Genomic DNA, 14,485 nt, shown 5'->3' with positions numbered 1-14,485 from the left:
GAGAGAGAGAGAGAGAGAGAGAGAGGTGGAAGCCATAATAGGGTGTTGATCCTCTGGAGCTGAACTTACAGGAGGTTATGTGTTGTCTATGTGGGTACTAGGATATGAACCCAGGTCCTCTGTAAGAGTATCGTGCATGCTTAGCAACTACTGAGCTAAATCTCCAGCCCCGGGTTGCCTACTTTAAATTCTCTGTCAAGTAAATCATATATTTCCCTGTCATTATGATTAATTTTTAGATTTTTAAAATTTTACTCTTTAGTTTGGATTCTGTTTCCTTACTTTTTCCCATTTTTGTTGATATGTGTGTATACGTGTATATTGATATTTCTGCCCATTAGAGATTAAAACAAACTAAAGGACACCTGTCACCTTTCCCAGTTTTGATGAATCAGCTTTGTACAGGAAAAGAATTTCCCTTGTGGGCTCTCTGCCTTTATGTTAGTCCCAAACAACTGTCCTTGCTTTAAGCTGTCTGCGGGTTTCTAGAATATGTCTAGTGCTAAGACGGGAGCCAATCAGTAGCTCTCAGAGAAGATGGAATGCTGGTTGTGTGGCCCAACTCTCCCTGTCTCCAAGGAAACACTGGGTGCTGGATCTCTTCACCGATTTGTTCTGTGCTCTGCTGAGCTTAAAGCACTCCTGTTATAAGTTCGATTATTTTCTTTGTAGCTATGTATATAGTATATGCTTGGCCCTGTCACTGCTCAAAGACAAAAGGCACTGAGAACTGAGGTGTGAGGTTATTATATAGATGGTCTGACTCCTCCTGCCTTCTCCTAAGAAATGAGCTCCAGGGGTTCTCTTCCTTCTGAGCAAGAGAGGCAGAAGCCAGTTCCTTTGGTAGGGCCAGGAAAAGTTAGGATGATAGCTGTGCTGTCCAATTCCTTCCTTTACTCTTCCGGGAAATACTGAGTTGGGGTTCCCTCCTCATTGCATAGCACTGTGTGCCAGGAGTAGAGATTAGGCGAGACTGTGTCTCCACCTTTCCTACCTGTTTTTATGTGGTGGTGTACTAGCCCAAGGTACAAGAGCCTCTCTGCTGACTGGGATGCCTCACAAAGAGGAGATGAATCCAGGAGTTGCTGTTGACTTGGTGCATCTATGAAGAAGGAAGAGCGCGAAGTTCTTTCAGTGTGCCATGTTGCTGACCATGCTGTCATGTGTGCTTTTATGTCTTGGTCTTGCCTTTTAAGTATGTATTTAGGCATTTTCATTCATATACTTCCATACTCAATTATGTCTTATTAATTTAATTATTGATAAAAATTCTACATTTATTCATGTAGTCATTTCAACTTCCAATTCTTTCCATTTCTCATGAGACTCATAGTTCTTTCTAGCAGTAGCATTTGGCTGTATGAAGGGCGCCCTTTAATCTTCCTGTAGGTTAATTTGCTACGGATTAATCCTTGGTTTGGAAAGATATATTTACTGATTGTAGTTTAAGTCATTAACAGATACTTTAAATTTTTTTTTTCTAGTCTTGTCTACTAATCCTAGTGCTTTTATCTGCCTAGTTTGGCTTCAGTTGCTCAATTGTTCTCTTGTGCGTTACAACGTCTTGCTTCTTGGAGAGTGAACTTTGGACCCAAAGCCTCCCAGGTGCTGGCCAAGTGCTCTACTGTACTTCCTACCGTCCACCTGGGGTTCCTTGCGTCTTCGCATGCTTGGCAGTCTTCTGAGGAAGACTGGAGACTAATTGGATGCTGTATATTTTGATATTCTTATAAGTATGTTAGGGCTCTCCTTTTGTCTCGGGGGTCAGCATCCTTCCTGACTCAATGTCAATTATCTCGACAAAGGCTTCTTTCATATTTTTTTCCTCTTTTTAAAAAGTGTTTTTGTGGAGCAGGTAAATCTGGTTTCTGTTACTCCCTATTGAGCACCAACAAAACTCTTTGTTGTTCCCACTGTATGGACCCTTCTTTAGAGAGATGCCACGTCTTTTTTTTTTTTTTTTTTAATATTCATTTATTTATTATATGTAAGTACATTGTAGCTGTCTTCAGATGCACCAGAAGAGGGCATCAGATTTCATTACGGGTGGTTGTGAGCCACCATGTGGTTGCTGGGATTTGAACTTCGGACCTTCTGAAGAGCAGTCGGGTGCTCTTACCCACTGAGCCATCTCACCAGCCCCGAGAGATGCCACGTCTTACAGATTCTAAATGCCAGCTGTGTTCTTCCTTGGCAATTTCAATACTTAAGCTAAATTACCAAAGTATACTGCTTTGTCTATTACCTTTCCTTAACTGAGCTTTGGTCTCTCTGATTCCTGACTTTTGCATAAGACTAGTGACAATTGGATGGATCCCAAAATATAACTAGAAACCCTCATAAGTCTGCACAACAAACCACTCAGGATGCCCCTTTTACTCTGAAGTAATCCTTCTCTCTTTTTTTGTTCTATAAGACCTGACCTTCATATCTTTGTCAGCTGCTCTAGACTCTCCGATCGAGAACAAGCTAGCAAGGGTGTTCACAGGAAGTACAGCCAGCTCTGAGAATATGAGGAAGTCAGAGGGTGCACTAGCGTGGGACTCAATATAGTTCCTGAATAATTGTGTCAGAAAAAAGAAAGGAGAAGCAAGCTAGTTTATCTTGCTTAACACATATTTTTAGTGATTTCCTTCATAACAAGAACTGTTGAAAGAACTAAGAATATGGGATGAGTCCAAGAAAATGAAAATAATGCAGGTAGCCTTTACCAGTAAGTCCAATCCTTGACTATTGATAATAACAAGGCATTACTTAGTTGAATTCACAGTTCTTATAGTGCAAATTAAACACAAAGTTATGGAAATGTGGATCTGTGAGGGTGGTCTTTACAGATCTTAGAAAACTGAGAAGATACTAATCTGGGCTGGTAAGATGGCTCAGTGGGTAAGGACATTTGCTGTCAAGCCAGGTGACCTGAGTTCTATTCCCAGAACACCCAAACATGGTACAAAGAAATAACTGACTCCTACAAGTTATTTTCTGATGTTCATGTGGAGTGTACACACACACACGTACACACACACAAATGTGAAGAAATGTAAGGGAAGATACGAGTCTGAGGTTTGTCTTTAGTAAAAACCTTATCAGAAATGAACATGAAGGACTAGAGGAGTAAGTTATTCATATACATACTCTCTCACACACATACACACCATACGTGGATACACACACACATAAATGTACATGCACATACACATGCATGCACACACATGACTAAAAGAGCCTGATAGCTCAATAGTCATGAATGACAGATGTGGAGAATTAGAAGGAAGGCCTCAGGATTGCCCTAAGAAGCTCAAGCAGTCTTTTAGATAAGAAGAAAACTGGGTCTTGTGAGATAGATAGCAGGTAAGAGTACTTACTACAGCCACAGGCATGAAGATCTGAGTTCAAATCCCCAGTACCCATGTAAAAAACAGGCACAACTGCACACTTGTAACTGCAGAGCTATTGTGGCAAGGGCTTGGGTGGAGGGAACTGGATGTGAAGACAGAATTGCTTGGGCCTGATGGCTGCTGGCCCAAAACAGCACACTCCAGGTTAGTGAGAGACATACCTCTTCTTCCTCCTCTTCCCCCTCTTCCTTCTTCTTCTCTTCTTCCTCTTTTTAAATTATCTTCTATATATACTGAACACAATCCCCCCTCCCCCTAGTACCCCCCATTTCCCTTTCCCCCCCAGACCCATCCCCCTTTCGCCTCCCCTTAGTAAAGAATAGACTTCGCATGGCATAGCAAGCTACAGTAAGTCCAGGCACATATCATTACATCAAGGCTGGACAAGGCAACCCAGGAGTGAAAAGGGTCCTACAAGTAGGGAACAGAGTCAGGCACAGCCCCTGCTCCCACTGTTAGGATTCCCACAAGAACGCCAATCTACTCAGCTATAACATATGTGCAGAGGACCCAGGTCAGAGCCCTAGTGACTCCCTGATCTCTGCCAGTTCCCATGAGTCCCAGCCAGTTGTTCTGTGGGTCGTGTTCTCATGGTGGAGAGACCCTGTCTTAAGAGAGTAATGAGGAGAGTGGTGGATGGCGCGCCTAATGTCCTTCTCTGACCTCAGGTCATGTACATGGGCACATGCATATACATACACACAAAAGGCATAAAGTGAGACTTCTACTGGTCCTTGCCCAAGATAAAAATGTGCTTCTAGCCTGTTGTTCATTCAACAGATATGAGTCACACATTGCATTGCTTTGATCTGGTATGAGGTGATAAATATATACATATGTGTATATATGTTTACATTTATATAAAACTATGTTATATTTTAGAATATATAATGTATGCATTATATAATATACACACATACACATGTGGAGTGGAGTTGCTGGTAAAGACTACCCTTATTATTTTCATTTTCTTGAATTCATGTGGAATTCTTGGTTCTTCCCATAGTAACTGTTATAAAGGAAACACTCAAAATATTTGTTAAGTTAAGCAAGATAAACTAACTTGCTTCTCTTTTCCTTTCTTTGATACAATTATACATTATATTATAAAATTATATAGTGTCTTAGTCAGTCAGGGTTTCTATTCCTGCACAAACATCATGACCAAGAAGCAGTTGGGGAGGAAAGGGTTTATTCTGCTTACATTTCCATACTGCTGTTGATCACCAAAGGATGCAAGACTGGAACTCAAGCAGGTCAGGAAGCAGGAGCTGATGCAGAAGCCATGCAGGGATGTTCTTTACTGGCTTGCCTTCCCTGGCTTGCTCAGCCTGCTCTCTTATAGAACCAAGACTACCAGCCCAGGGATGGTTCCATCCACAAGGGGCCCTTCCCCCTTGATCACTAATTGAGAAAATGCCCCACAGCTGGATCTCATGGAGGCATTTCCTCAACTGAAGCTCCTTTCTCTGTGATAACTCCAGCCTGTGTCAAGTTGACACACAAAACCAGCCAGTACATATAGTAAATGTATTTTATATAAAGTAATTTTATACATATATTATAAATAGTATTTATATATAAAAATATAATATATTTTAAAGCAAATATATAATTTTTAGGCTGAGGAAATGCCTCAGCAGGTAAGAGCTACTGAGTTAAAGAGCTGTCTTATAGTTTTGAGTCAGTTGGGAATAATAAACATGAACTATATATCTAGTACATAGTTTATATTATTCAACACAGACAGACAGCCTACAGTTAGGGATGTCTATTTTATTTTAAGAAAATGTCCTAGACATCGTGCAACTTTCATTAGGTGAGATGGGATTATTTTCTAATCAAAAATAAATGACCAAAATTAATAGCACGAGCTAGGTATGGTTAGTCCACATCTCTATTCTCAGCCCTCTTACTAGGTTTCTGTCAAAGGTTTGGGTGCAGGTGGAGGGATGTGTGGGCGATGGAGGCAAGAAAGAAACATCTCTCTTTAACTATGTAACTAATGCACTTGAAGTTTTTTTTGTTGTTGCTGTTGTTTTAAGACAGGGCGTCACCATATAGCCCTGACTGCCTTGAAACGTGCTATGTAGACCAGGCTGGCTTTGAACTCATCTGCCCATCTCTGCCTCTGAGTGCTGGGATTAAAGGTGAGGACTACAGTGCACAGCCCGAATTTTCTAGTTTTTCTTATGAAGCTCTGCCCAAAATTATAGCTTAATGTTATCATAGTTGTGTAGTTTTTCTATAAGGTCTTATATTTAGCCATTGTGGTCCCCGAAACTCCTCTTCTTTTTCCTCTTCCTCTTCCCCCCTTCTCCACCCCTCGTCTTTTCTTTGTTGGGTTCTTACCATGTTTCCTGCTTTACCCACTTCTTCTGTTCCTGAGCTCATTTTATGGCTCTTGGCTTTCTTTCCATTTGATTGCCCTTATTAGAATGCAATTGCCTTTTCATTTTAAATAATTAAGCGTATTCTTATTTGTTATACATTTTTAATTAAAATAGAATTGTATCATTTTTCCTCTTTCCTTTACTCCCTCCCACCCTTCCTATGCCCTGGTTGCTCCACTTCCAAATGGATAGCATCTTTTTCTTTGACTATTATTGCTACACAGAAGAGGGAGAAATAGCCTATCCCAGAGATGAGCCTCTTTTTTGGTTATCCAGTACAGAGTGGTCAGCTCTGAAACAAACAACAAAAACCAACTAAGCAGCTTGTGTGTGTGTGTGTGTGTGTGTGTGTGTTTTAATTATACATTTTAGGACTGAAGAAATGGCTCAGCAGTTAAAACCATTTACTGCTCTTACAGAGGACAGGAGTTCAATTCTCAGCATCCCATCAGAGGCCTCTTCTAGCCTCTGTAGATTCATGTACAATGTGATACACATAAATTAACACACACACACACACACACAAAATCCTGTTTTAAAAACAGTTTTAAAGAATGTCTAAAACCTGACTTATTCATTATAAATGCATTAAAAATACAGGCAAAAGGCAGAATAAATACCAACTAGCACCTTAGTATAGGGAAGACTGTAGTTAGCATTTGGGTATGTAGACTTTGAGGATTACTGTTCAATTTGGTTGTGCGTGCATAATGGTGTGAAGAAGAGGGAACTGAGTCAGGGGAAAAGTCCAGGGAAGCTCAAACATTTATGCAGTGTGTACAAGATAGGTCAACAGCAAGGAATATAAGCCATGAAGGAAATGGGGTAAGGACAAGGTTGTAAGATGTTGAGTCTGGGTTCAGAGGACATGTGAGTGGGAAGCTGTGGAAACTGGTATTGGATTAGATATTAACTGAAACATGCTCCTTCAATGTCGCTATTACACACATGCACATAAACACAATAAGTCTTTTTAAAGGGAATACAAAGGTGCTGGAGAGATGGCCAAGTATGTAAGAGCATTTCTGTATCTTACAGCTCTTACAGAAGACCGTAGTTCACTTCCCAGCACCCATGCCAAGCAACTTCCTGTAACTCTAGAGAATCACACGTGTGGTATATATACACACATAGAGAGTGTATGCATACACATACGCATATGCTTATACTCACACACACACACATATATACACACATATACACATGTACACATGTACACATACATATGTACACATGCACACACATAGTCTTTTTTTTTTAAAGCTGGAAGGAACCAATTTCATACAACTTTGAGAGTAATATTTTGATGATAGTTAAACTTGGGATGGCCACTAGATATCTAAGTGAAAATGTTGAGTAGTTCAGGGGTTGAATATAATCTTTAAAAGTCAAGGTTGGAAGTAGAAATATGATTCTAATCCGGAGGATTTTTTATGTCTGCAGTGACCCAAGGCTTGGAAGAGGAAATGCCAGCATTATGAAGGTAAGGCTTGAAGCTTAAAAACATTTTATTTAAAAAATCACCCAGGCACCCGACTCAGTGCTTGTCTCATAGAAAAGACTGAAAGCATTCACTTAAGGAATGAGCAAATAAATTTCTGGAAAGGCAGGTATGTTGCCATACCATGTACCTCATGTCTGTGCCAGAGCGCAGAGCTGTTTTTCTGCCCAAGGCTCAGTCTTCAGCAATGGAAATTTCCACAGCTGGCAAGCACCTAGGGTAGGATTTTTTTTCCCTGATTTTTTTTTTAACACTTAATAAATTATATGTCGTAACTGATGCCTTCCTTTCCTTTACTTAGGTTCAGATAAATAGCTTTAATTCTTACCTAACAAATGGAAAGTGTCTGGACAGGTTCTTCCCTGGATGTATTTGTCATCTTTTCTCCCCACCAAGAAACACCAACCCTAATCCTTGGAAATCCACCAAAACCGTATATTTTTCAAATGCAAATCAGGGTGAGAAGACTGATCATTTTGAAGGAGATTTTTCTCCTTTTTTTTTTTTTTTTCTATTTTAGGTCATGTGCATGCTCTTAAAATTCCTCTTGGAGAATCTGGGTTGCAAGAAAACCCAATGAAAGACTGTAGATCTGAAGAAATGGGAGAACCTTTGTGACTGGTAATGTACTGGTTTCCTAAAACCTTCAATTTGATGATCTTAATATTGCTCCTAATGTGACACCACTTATATCCCAATATTGGTATTCTTTAACATTTACATACACACAGCACAAACTTTGTCGGGGGTGGGGGGAAATCCCTGCAAAGGATGCAAAATTGCAAAGAAGGCGTTTTCCACATAAGCATCACTACATTGCTGCACTGTCATTTGGAAGGGAATTGCAAAGTTTAGTTCTGTGAGAGTTTTTGGCAGGCTTTTGAACGGCTGGAGTTAAATGGAGACTTAAAAAGAAAAACTAAACCATCTGACGGCCAAAACTAACAAGGCGATGTAGTTTGAGTATTCAGACGCTTGTGGCACAGCGTTCTTGGAGGCAGCTGATGCCAGTTCTGGGAACCAGTATTCAGGCAGTGGAATAACACAGACTTGATGAATTAGGCTGAAAGAGCAGTGTGCTCTTAGATGTCTGTCAACAGCTAGCAGGAGAGAAGCAAGCCTGCAAACCTCAACGGACAACTCCAGCCCTAAATGTTTGACACTTGAGATTTCAAAATGGTGGTCGGGTGATATTAAAATTGTTACCCTTGCTATGCTCACGTGGGCATTGGAAGACAACTGGTTATTATTTAAATTCCCTGCTTTTCTTATCAACTGTCTTAGAGGGGGGTATGCTAAGGCAGCCAAGTTCTGAAATGAACTATCTCAAGGCATATGTCAAGGAACAGAAATGGCATAGAAAACAGATAACACACATGACAGCCTAAGCCCTCAGGATACCTGTACCCTTGAGGAAGCAGCTGACATGGTCACTGAAGGTCTGCTTTCCGACATCGTACAGCATGCTATAAGGTAATACTAATAATCTTGCATCGTTCTAATTTTTTTCTGACCACAAACAATAACTCATCAGAGGAGAAAAGACCAACTGTGGGGAGCACTTTTAAGTAAGCGAGTTTTAAAAGGGGTATTTTTAAGTCTTGAAGGGAGAGACTCTGCTCCATCTCAGCAAGCACAGACGTTGTGCTGTGTTCCATGGTCGGGGAACACCAAGTACGGAGTCAATGAATTCCCTCTTTGTGTCATGCATTGCTACCGATTTCTTTTCAGGAATCATAGCTTCTAAAAGCAAAACCATTTGCTTTCTTTGACATTGCCATTAACTTTGTGTAGAGGACTGACTGAGCAAGCTTATGTATTTCATCACTCACACATAATTCTGAGTGGTGGGGTGGGGCGGGGGCGTTGGATGCAGAGTGAATTTGCTCATTAAATGAATGACACTGAGCAAGCAGCCTCTTCTGGAAAATTTGGTCAGTGGCTTTCCCAGTCAAGCACCCACATTTGCTACCCTTTTTTGTTGAGGGTCTTTGCTCTGCCTCACGACCCATCCTTTTCAAAGTGCATGTATCATTTCCTTAGAGGACTCCCCAATCTTTATGTCTTTCTCCTCTGTTCAGCATGCACATTTATTTCTGCTCTAACCTATAGCAGCAACTTAGAAGTGGTATAAAATGTTTGCATAGAGAAAAAAAAATACATACCTTTTTCTTTCTTTTCAGTGTTATTGGCAGGAGACTCGTCTTCAGTGCTCCAGCTCACTGGGGTAGTCTGGGCAAAGGAGAAGTGAGGAGGTTCTTTACAAGTGAAGCCTTGTCTGCCTTGTCTCTGCCTGGGATTGACAGTCTCTGCTCCAGTCAGAAAGGAGGGGAGAAGGGGAGTGGAAGGAGACAGGAGCTGCCTCTCTTGGGCTCTTCCAAAGCAGAATGAACTGAACAGTGTAGTCACAGAGGGAAACAGCTAGTCTATACAAGAACCCGCATGATGTAGACTCTCTGAGCAATAAAACTCGATACCTTGGGGATTAAAACACACACACACACACACACACACACACAGAGGAACTGATACATTTTGTAAAAACATGGTATGATGAGGTAGAAGACCCTTAGTAGGCCCATGATGAGGCATCTCCACAATCCCCCACCCCACCCCCCAAATGAGGTACCAGCCATATGACCAGTCTAGTATAAAATGAAGTTTATTTGGGGGCATGAGAAGGAGGTTCGAGAAGGGAATAGATGCAGAGAAAGAGAGGGGACAGAGAAGAAGGGAGAGAGTGGCGGGGTGAGAGAAAGAGGTAAGCTAGGAACAAGAGGAAATAGAGAGAGGGAGGACAGAGAGGGAGGGACAGAGAGACGCTGGGGGTGGGGGAGAGGTGATCAGAAAGAGTGAGAGAGGCCAAACTATCCTTTTACAGAGCGCCAGGCTTGTACCTGGCTATTGCTAGGTAACTGTTGGGCAGAGCCTAGAAGTAATGCTAACAGTGACTTTTATCTGGAGAGAAGTTTGGGGTGGGGGAGGAGGAGGAAAGGAGAGAGAGAGATGAGGCAGAGGATGTGTTACTTAGGTCAAAAGTTGATCGTCTATTGTCCTTCCATGGTGTCCTGTACCACTTATATAACTTACAATATTTTGATAAAAGATACTTTCAAATTCATATTTCATCCTTCTACCATTTGATGAAAGCAAAGATAAATAAATAAAAAAAATTTGGGTCTCAAAAAAGGGGCAATAGGAGTTTGCTGTATTTTGAACAAATAGTGAAATTCTAGAAAGCCCAACCTCTATTTAACTATCTTTTAGTAAGTTAGTTTGTTGAGCTAGGATCTCACTGTTTACTCTTGGCTGATCTAGAAGTTTCTGTGAAGGTCATTATGGCCTCAAAGTTGCAGAGACTCTCCTGCCTCAACCTCCTGAGTGCTGAGATTACAGGCATATACCATCACACTCCACTCTCAGCTAGGCCTTTTAAACTTGGGGCTTTATAGCAAAGTATGAGTTACATAGGAAGAGAACCAACAGAGGAAAGACATCTGTTCCATTATTAAGAGAAGCACGGAGGTGAGGGACAGAGGAACAACTTTGCAGATGACAAGTAGCTTTGTGTGGCTGAAACCAGAGATCTTGGAAATGAGATTAGAGAGCTGGGAAGAAGTGTTTGAAGTACTTCAAATAACAAAGATTATGCTCTCGCTTCTATTTCTATTGCTGGGATAAAATACCCTGATGAAAATCCACTCAGGAGAAGGGTTCGTTTTAGTATACCAGTTCAGGTTATAGTACATTAAGAAAAAAAGAGTCATGGCTCAAGGCAGCAGGAACTTCAAACCGCTTGTCATATCACATCCACAGCCATGTGCCGAAAGTAAAGATGTACACATCACGTGCTCGCCTGGCTGCTCCCTTGTGTTCAACTTGATTTCTCCACTCTTATCACTTCAATACCCTCTGCCTAGGGAGTGCTGCCTCCCATGGTAAACCGTGACTTCTTACATCAAGTAACTGAAGATAGTTCTACACACCCATGCCCACAGATCAACCCAATGTAGAAAATCCCTAATTGAGACTCTCATTCGGGAAGGTTCTGCATTGTGTCATGTTAACAGTTAATGCTAAGTTTCACATCATAAATCTGGAATTTTACCCTGAAGGCAAAAAAAAAAAAAAAAAAAGGAAACATTAGAATAGATGACGACCCCTCCCCCATCTTGCTGTGAAAGAATTATAGTGTAAGAGCAAAGACAGTTGTGATGAAGATGGGCAAGAGGAACAGAACTGTAACAGTAATCCATACTCGAAAACAGGAAGAAGGGAAAACTGAATTAGCACTGAAGGGAAAACTGAATCACTTGACTGACTCGCAATTATGTTGTGTTTAAGGCAACCCTAGCTGAAAGAAGAGAACATTAGATTCTCAAAGGCTAGGGCCTTGATGGCTGTGCTGTCATTCATCTGGAAAAAAAAAAATCCAGAAGGGAGAACTGCTATTCCAACAGGAAAAAGAATATAAAAGTTTTGGCTGAAGTAGGAGTAGGAAGACAGAAATTAGTTACTTGGTAAATGTTGAGTTAAAGGAGCATTTGGGAATGTTTAATTGGCAACTGACTGTGGAGACTTGGAGCTCAGGAAAAAAAATCTGGCCAGAGAATTCTTGCTTGCTAACTAATCAACTCAATGCCAAATAATGCCAACTACATGACTTATAGAGTTTTTCAACTAAGTGACAGTGGAACCATGGTTGTGCCCCCTAAAGCTTACTGTGTATTATGGTATGCACATTATATGTGAGAATATATTTTCCTTCTTTATGACTTTCTGAAACGGCTTCTATTATAGCACTTTTTTTTTTTTTTTTTTATGGTTTTGTCGAGACAGGGTTTCTCTGTGTAGCTCTGGCTGTCCTGGAACCTACAGCCTTGTAGACCAGGCTGGCCTCGAACTCAGAAATCCGCCTGCCTCTGCCTCCCGAGTGCTGGGATTAAAGGCATGCGTCATTATAGCACTTCTTAATGCTGGAGAGAACATCAGAGATGTTAGATAACCTGCCTAAGGCCACACAGCCAGGAAACATTAGGATCTGTGCAAGTTTAGTGTCTTTGCTTTTCATCCTTATGCTAGGATGCCTCTCAAAATGGATTATAGAGGACAGAAAAGTGCCGGGACCAGAATCTTAGGGATCCTCCTCCTCCAAGGGACAGGTACACAACTAGGAAGAGAAGTAACAAAGGGGCAGCCAAGGAAGTATTATGAATGAGAAGAGTGGGAGAGGTCAATGCAAGAGTATTTCTGTAACAATGGCCCTGTCAACCTTACACAATGTACAATTGCCTGGGAAGAAAGTCTCAATAAGTGCTTGTCTACATTAGGTTAGGCTGTGGGCATATTATTGGAAACCCGTATAAATTAAATTACCTGATATGGGAAGATCCAGCCCATTGTATGGGAAGATGCAGCCCATTGTGAGAGGCATCATCCCCTAGGCAGAGCATCCTAAACTATATAAGAGCAGAGAAATCAAACAGAGCGCACAAAAATAAGCATGTTCATTTCTCTTATGCTCATTTCTTTGTTCTTGACTGTGGATATGATAGCACTAGCTATTATAGCTTCTTGCCTTGGCTTCCCCACAATGATGGATTATAATCTGGAATTGTAAATTAAAGTAAACCTGGGGTTCTCTTAAATTCTTCCCCCTCCCCTTTCCCTCCCCCTCTCAGTTTGACCAGGTCTCCCTCAACATAGTCCTGGCTGCCCTGGAACTCACTAAGTAAACCAGACTGGCCTGGAACTCACAGAGATCCAACTGCTTTTGCCTCTCAAATGTTGGGATTAAGGAAGTGCACCACACACCCAGCCTTTGCTAGTTTGGTAGAAAATATGAGGAAACTTGGAAAATGCTTTCATTGTATCTGATGGGCTATCTACCTTGTTGGCTTGTATGGACCGAGTTCAAAAATATGGCGCTAATGTTATTCCTGCCAGTCAGATCCTCTCCTTTCTCTTTCATGTCTCTGATTGTGTTACTTATCGAGTGTTCTTTGCGTTCAAGTGTCTTCTATATTATATCTTCATATCCAGCAATACCCAAATATTCAACCTTCTAGGCACTGATTCCTGCACGCTGGCTTCAAATGGTATGCGACAGTTCTCGGTAATGGTCTCATAGTCTCTGGATCACATTTGAGTCACTTACGTAAGGGTTCCGCCGAGGACACAAACTTGGACCCAGGCTTTCTAGCTCCTTATTAGGTTGTCAAACATTTATTTGTTATTAGCTGGGCTTTCTACTATGCCAGGGGAAAATATTAAACATTGTCAAGTATTGAAAGACTTGCTGTTACCTGGATATCCATTACACAGACTTGTCCATTTTGGAAAGCAACTGAATTACAAACCAAGAGGGGCAACTGAAGAATCTGCCTTTGTGATTTTTAATTTGGGGTGCAAACCTGGCCTGGTGGTACAACTCTCCAAGCCTACCTCTGGGGAAAAAGAGGCAGAGGGAGCTCGGGTTTGAGGCCAGCTTGGGTTATATAGTGAGACCCTGTCTCAAAAGCAAAAGAAAAGGAGACTCAAACTTGAAACCAATACTTGTTGTCTTGTATAGAGACCTTTTTTTCCTTTCTAATGAATTGTTATTCAGACCCTCTATTGAACCTTAATTTATGTTGCCTTAAGGACTGACCAATCGTTTTGAGCCTCCAAAAGTGTAAATTTTAAGTGACAAAAAGCCAATGTTTTCAGCAAAGTCATTCAAATCTACTGCCAGATTTCTAGAAAATATACCCAGTTCTGTTTTTATATTCTATACTTAAATAATGATAAATGTATTTTCCTATGTTTTTTGTTTATACATATTATCATGTCTAGACTCAATAAGGTTTGCTACAAATGAAAGCTCACAAATTAGTGACAGCTGATTTCAGGGTAAAAGAATATTCCATGTAGAACTTCAACAATTATGTCCAAAGAACTCGCATTACATTTGAAAAGTGGTCTAGCCGGGCAGTGGTGGCACCCGCCTTTAATCCCAGCACTTGGGAGGCAGAGGCAGGTGTATTTCTGAGTTCAAGGCCAACCTGGTCTACAAAGTGAGTTCCAGGACAGCCAGGGCTACACCGAGAAACCCTGTCTCGAAAAAAACCAAAAAAAAGAAAAGAAAGAAAGAAAGAAAGAAAGAAAGAAAGAAAGGAAGGAAGGAAGGAAGGAAGGAAGGAAGGAAGGAAGGA

General features: G+C 41.1%; 1 protein-coding gene across 1 annotated transcript in view; it reads right to left on the bottom strand.

Annotated features, from left to right (window-relative positions):
* Window positions 1-9,656, bottom strand: part of Scrg1 (stimulator of chondrogenesis 1) — a 22,630-nt gene extending 12,974 nt beyond the window's left edge. Inside the window, exon 1 of the mRNA XM_021171143.1 lies at window positions 9,458-9,656. The gene's annotated coding sequence lies outside the window, so the exon portion shown is untranslated. The remainder of the gene's footprint in view (window positions 1-9,457) is intronic.
* Window positions 9,657-14,485: the final 4,829 nt, after the last annotated feature.

This window comes from Mus caroli, chromosome 8 (assembly GCF_900094665.2).
Source record: "Mus caroli chromosome 8, CAROLI_EIJ_v1.1, whole genome shotgun sequence".
Lineage (NCBI taxonomy): Eukaryota > Metazoa > Chordata > Mammalia > Rodentia > Muridae > Mus > Mus caroli.
This window is presented reverse-complemented; position numbering and strand designations above follow the sequence as displayed.